The sequence below is a fragment of the Arachis ipaensis genome, chromosome B1, assembly GCF_059453495.1.
Source record: "Arachis ipaensis isolate K30076 ecotype BB chromosome B1, ASM5945349v1, whole genome shotgun sequence".
NCBI lineage: Eukaryota > Viridiplantae > Streptophyta > Magnoliopsida > Fabales > Fabaceae > Arachis > Arachis ipaensis.
The window spans coordinates 49,501,553-49,507,684 of NC_142436.1; positions in this window are offsets into that span (position 1 = coordinate 49,501,553).

Here is a 6,132-nt window from a genome sequence, read left to right on the forward strand (position 1 = left end):
GCCCAGAATGGTATCCATTCTGGCGTTTAACGCCCATATGTTGGCCATTGTAGGCGTTTAACGCCCAGCCAAGTACCCTGGCTGGCGTTAAACGCCAGAAATCCTTTGCCACTGGGCATTTTTCTGAACGCCCAGGATGCTGCATTTCTGGCGTTAAACGCCCAGAATGGTACCCATTCTGGCGTTTAACGCCCAAAATGCTCCTTACTGGCGTTTTCTTGCCAGTGAGCTCTTTTTCTCTGCTTTCTGCGCTAAAACTTTCTGTAACTCTGCAAATTCCTTCAATTTTGATAATTAATCTTTGAAGAAAATTTATTTCAACTTCTGCAAGTATTACTTAAAACAAATAACTTGCTAATGGCTGGGTTGCCTCCCAGCAAGCGCTTCTTTATTGTCTTTAGCTGGACCTTGACTGAGCTTTATTCAAGCCTCAGTTTGGAGCATTCTTGCACAAATTTGCTTTCAAGATAATGTTTGATTCTCTGTCCATTAACAATAAAATTTTTATCAGAGTCAAAATCCTGAAGCTCAACATATCCATATGGTGACACACCTGTAATCACATATGGTCCCCTCCACCGGGATTTTAATTTCCCGGGGAATAGTCTGAGCCTAAAGTTAAACAACAGCACCTTCTGTTCTGGTTCAAAGACTCTAGATGACAATTTTTTGTCATGCCACCTTTTTGCTTTCTCCTTATAAACTTTTGCATTTTCAAAAGCATTGAGTCTGAATTCCTCTAGCTCATTCAGCTAGAGCAGTCTTTTCTCTCCAGCTAACTTAGCATCCAGGTTTAGAAATCTGGTTGCCCAATAGGCTTTATGTTCCAGTTCCACGGGCAGATGACAGGCCTTGCCATATACCAGCTGGTATGGAGAGGTTCCTATAGGAGTCTTGAATGCTGTTCTGTATGCCCATAGAGCATCATACAAGCTTTTTGCCCAATCCTTTCTACGAGCAATTACAGTCCGTTCCAGAATTCTCTTTAGTTCTCTGTTAGAGACTTCAGCCTGCCCATTTATCTGTGGATGATACGGAGTTGCCACTTTGTGGCTAATTCTATATCTGACCATAGCAGAGTAAAGCTGTTTATTGCAAAAATGAGTGCCCCATCACTGATTAGTACTCTGGGAACACCAAATCTGCTGAAAATATGTTTCTGGAGGAACTTCAGCACAGTCTTAGTATCATTAGTGGGTGTGGCAATTGCTTCTACCCATTTAGATACGTAGTCTACAGCCACCAGAATGTAAGTGTTTGAGTATGATGGTGGGAAAGGACCCATGAAGTCAATGCCCCATACATCAAACAACTCAATCTCTAAGATCCCTTATTGAAGCATGGCGTAACCATGAGGCAAGTTACCAGCTCTTTGGCAACTGTCACAGTTACGCACAAACTCTCGGCCATCTTTATAGATAGTAGACCAATAGAAGCCACATTGGAGGACCTTAGTGGCTGTTCGCTCACCTCCAAAATGTCCTCCATACTGTGATCCATGGCAATGTCACAGGATCTTCTGTGCCTCCTTTCTAGGTACACATCTGCGGATCATTCCGTCTGCACATCTCTTAAAGAAGTATGGCTCATCCCATAGGTAGTGCTTTGCATCAGAAATTAGTTTTTTTCTTTGTACCCTGCTGTACTCATTGGGTATGAACCTCAGAGCTGTATAATTTGCAATATCTGCAAACCATGGTGCCTCTTGAATGGCAAAGAGTTGCTCATCTGGAAAGGTATCAGAGATCTCAGTAGGAGGAAGGGACGCCCCTGCTACTGGTTCTATTCGGGATAGGTGATCAGCTACCTGGTTCTCTGTCCCTTTTCTGTCTCTTATTTCTATATCAAACTCTTACAGAAGCAACACCCATCTTATGAGCCTGGGTTTTGAATCCTGCTTTGTGAGTAGGTATTTAAGAGCAGCATGGTCAGTATACACAATCACTTTTGAACCTACTAAATAGGATCTAAACTTGTCAATGCATAAACCACTGCAAGTAACTCTTTTTCTGTGGTTGTGTAATTCTTCTATGCATCATTGAAAACATGGCTAGCATAGTAAATAACGTGCAGAAGCTTGTTATGCCTCTGTCCCAACACTGCACCAATGGCATGGTCACTGGCATCACACATTAGTTCGAATGGTAATGTCCAGTCTGGTGCAGAGATGACTGGTGCTGTGACCATCTTAGCTTTCAAGGTCTCAAACGCCTGCAGATACTCTGTGTCAAATACAAATAGCATGTCAGCAGCTAGCAGATTGCTCAGAGGTTTTGCTATTTTCGAAAAATCCTTTATAAACCTCCTGTAAAATCCTGCATGTCCCAGAAAGCTTCTGATTGCTTTTACATTGGCAGGTGGTGGTAATTTTTCAATTACCTCTACCTTGGCTTGATCCACCTCTATCCCCTTGTTTGAAATTTGATGCCCAAGAACAATTCCTTCAGTCACCATAAAGTGACATTTTTTCCAGTTTAAAACCAGGTTAGTCTCTTGGCACCTTTTCAGAACAAGTGCTAGATGATCAAGACAGGAGCTGAATGAGTCTCCAAATACTGAGAAGTCATCCATGAAGACTTCCAGAAATTTTTCCACCATATCAGAGAAAATAGAGAGCATGCATCTCTGAAAGGTTGCAGGTGCATTGCACAGACCAAAATGCATCCTTCTGTATGCGAATACTCCAGATAGACATGTGAATGCTGTTTTCTCTTGATCCTGAGGATCTACTGCAATTTGGTTGTAGCCTGAATAGCCATCCAAAAAGCAGTAATAGTCATGACCTGCTAGTCTCTCTAGCATCTGGTCTATGAATGGTAAAGGAAAATGATCCTTTCTGGTGGCTGTATTGAGCCTTCTGTAGTCAATACACATACGCCACCCTGTAACTATTCTTATAGGAACCAGTTCATTCTTTTCATTGTGAACCACTGTCATACCTCCCTTTTTGGGTACAACTTGGACAGGGCTTACCCAGAGGCTGTCAGAAATAGGATAAATAATCCCAGCCTCTAGTAACTTAGTGACCTCTTTCTGCACCACCTCCTTCATGGCTGGATTTAGCCGCCTCTGTGGTTGAACCACTGGCTTAGCATCATCCTCCAATAGGATCTTGTGCATGCATCTTGCTGGGCTAATGCCCTTAAGATCACTTATGGACCACCCAAGAGCTGTCTTGTGTGTCCTTAGCACTTGAATTAGTGCTTTCTCTTCCTGTGGATTTAAAGCAGAGCTTATGATCACTAGAAAAGTGTCACCTTCTCCCAAAAATGCATATTTCAGGGATGGTGGTAGTGGTTTGAGCTCGAGTTTAGGAGGCTTATCCTCTTCCTGAGAAATTGTTAGAGGTTCTTTTATTTCCTCTGATTCCTCCAGATCAGGCTGAACATCTTTAAAGATGTCCTCTAGCTCTGATTCAAGACTTTCAGTCATATTGATCTCTTCCACCAAAGAGTCAATAATATTATTGCTCATGCAGTCATTTGATGTGTCTGGATGTTGCATAGCTTTGACAGCATTTAACTTGAACTCATCTTCATTGACTCTCAGGGTCACTTCCCCTTTTTGTACATCAATAAGAGTTCATCCAGTTGCTAGGAAAGGTCTTCCTAGAATGAGAGTTGCACTCTTGTACTCCTCCATTTCCAGCACTACAAAGTCAGTGGGAAAGGTAAATGGCCCAACCTTGACAATCATATCCTCAATTATGCCTGATGGATATTTAATGGAGCCATCAGCAAGTTGAAGACATATCCGGGTTGGTTTGACTTCTTCAGTCAAGCCAAGCTTTCTGATAGTGGATGCAGGTATTAGGTTGATACTTGCTCCAAGGTCACATAGAGTTGTCTTAGTACAAGCACCCTCTAATGTGCATGGTATCATAAAGCTTCTTGGATCTTGAAGCTTCTCTGGTAAGCTTTTTAGAATGACTGCACTGCATTCTTCAGTGAGAAACACCTTTTCGGTTTCTCTCCAATCCTTCTTATGACTTAAGATCTCTTTCATGAACTTAGCATAAGAGGGTATTTGCTCAAGTGCCTCTGCAAATGGGATCTTTATCTCAAGAGTCCTGAGATAGTCTGCAAAGCGGGCAAATTTTTTATCCTGCTCCGCTTGGCAGAGTTTATGAGGATCAGGCATCTTGGCTTTATATTCTTCAACCTTAGTTGCTGCAGGTTTATTCCCTATAGAGGTGGTTGGAGAAGCCTTCTTAGAGGGGTGACTATCAGCATTTGCAGGTGTCTGATCCCTCATTGGCGTTTGAATGCCAGGATTGGGTGCTGGATGGGCATTTAACGACAGCTTCCCACCCTTTTCTGGTATTTGAACGCCAGAAGTGGGCATCCACTGGGCGTTTAACGCCAATCTTTCACCCTTTTCTGGCGTTTGAATGCTAGAATTATTCCTCTCTGGGCTCTTGCTGTCCTCAGAGGGATTTTGGGTAGTGGTTTGGTCATCCTCTGTCAGTTGTTCTTTTCTTGGCTTTTTGCTATTTTGAGTTGATTTATTCAATGTCTTCCCGCTCCTTAATTGGACAGCTTGGCATTCTTCTGTTATCTGTTTAGATAGCTGCTGTCTTGTCTGATTCAATTATGCTTCCATATTCTTGTTAATATTTTTAGTGTCTTGGAGCATCTCTTTAAATTTTGCTAATTGTTTTTCATAAGGAGTAATTGTTGATTAAGCTCAATAATTTGTTCTTGAGGATTAGGATCAGTAGTTACTGCCCTAGCGTCTTCCTTTATGGAGGACTCACTGCTAGAGTACAAATGTTGATTTCTAGCAACTGTATCTATGAGTTCTTGAGCCTCTTCAATCGTCTTCCTCATGTGTATAGATCCACCAGCTGAGTGGTCTAGAGACATCTGAGCTTTTTCTGTAAGCCCATAGTAGAAGATGTCTAACTGTATCCACTCTGAAAATATTTCAGAGGGGCATTTTCTCAGCATCCCTCTGTACCTTTCCCAGGCATTATAAAGGGATTCATGATCCTCTTGTTTAAAGCCTTGGATGTCCAGCCTCAGCTGTGTCATCCTTTTTGGAGGGTAAAATTGGTTCAGGAATTTGTCTGTTAACTGTCTCCATGTTTTTATGCTTGCTGTGGGTTGGTTATTTAACCACCTCTTAGCTTGATCTTTTACAACAAATGGAAACAATAATAATCTGTAGACATCCTGATCCACTTCTTTATCACGTACTATGTCAGCAATTTGTAAGAACTGTGCCAGAAACTCAGTAAGTTCTTCCTGTGGAAGACCGGAATAATGGCAATTTTGCTGCACCATGATAATGAGCTGAGGATTTAACTCAAAACTACTTGCTTTGATGGGAGGTATACAGATGCTACTTCCATATGCAGTTGTAATGGGGTTAGCATATGACCCCAGAGTCCTTCTAGACTGTTCATTTCCAATTATGTCCATGATAGAGAAAAGGGAATTGATATGGATTGCAATTATATTTTTAAATTTTATTTTATTTTTTTTAATTAAAAGTAACAAAAAAAAATAAAACAAAATAAATGGAAGATAAAATAAAACTTTTGAAAAATAAAAGCAAATTGAAAACTAAATTAGTTAATTAATTTAAAAAGATTTTGGAAACAAATGCTTAGTTAATTTCGAAATATGAAAGAGAAAAGTAGTTAAGTGATTTTTTGAAAAAGATTTTGAAATTAGCAATCAAAAAGATATGATTGAAAATTATTTTGAAAAAGATATGATTGAGAAGATATGATTGCAATTTATAAAAAAAGATATGATTGAAAAGATATGATTGAAGAAATTAAAAAGATTTGATTTTTGAAAAAGATTTGAAAAGATCAATTTTTGAAATTTGAATTTTGAATTGACTAAAAAAAAGATATGATTTTAAAAATCTTTGACTAATTTAATGCAAAATTTCAAAATTTATGAGTAAAATAAGGAAAAGATATTTTTTGATTTTTGACTTTTAATGAGGAAAGAGAAAAGCAACAAAATGACACTAAACTTAGAAATTTTAGATCAAAACAAAGAGAACAAACAAGAAAACTTTGAATGTCAAGATGAACACCACGAACACTTTGAAGATCAAGATGAACACCAAGAACAAATTTTTGAAAAATTTTTAAGGAAATAGAAGCACAAAAAC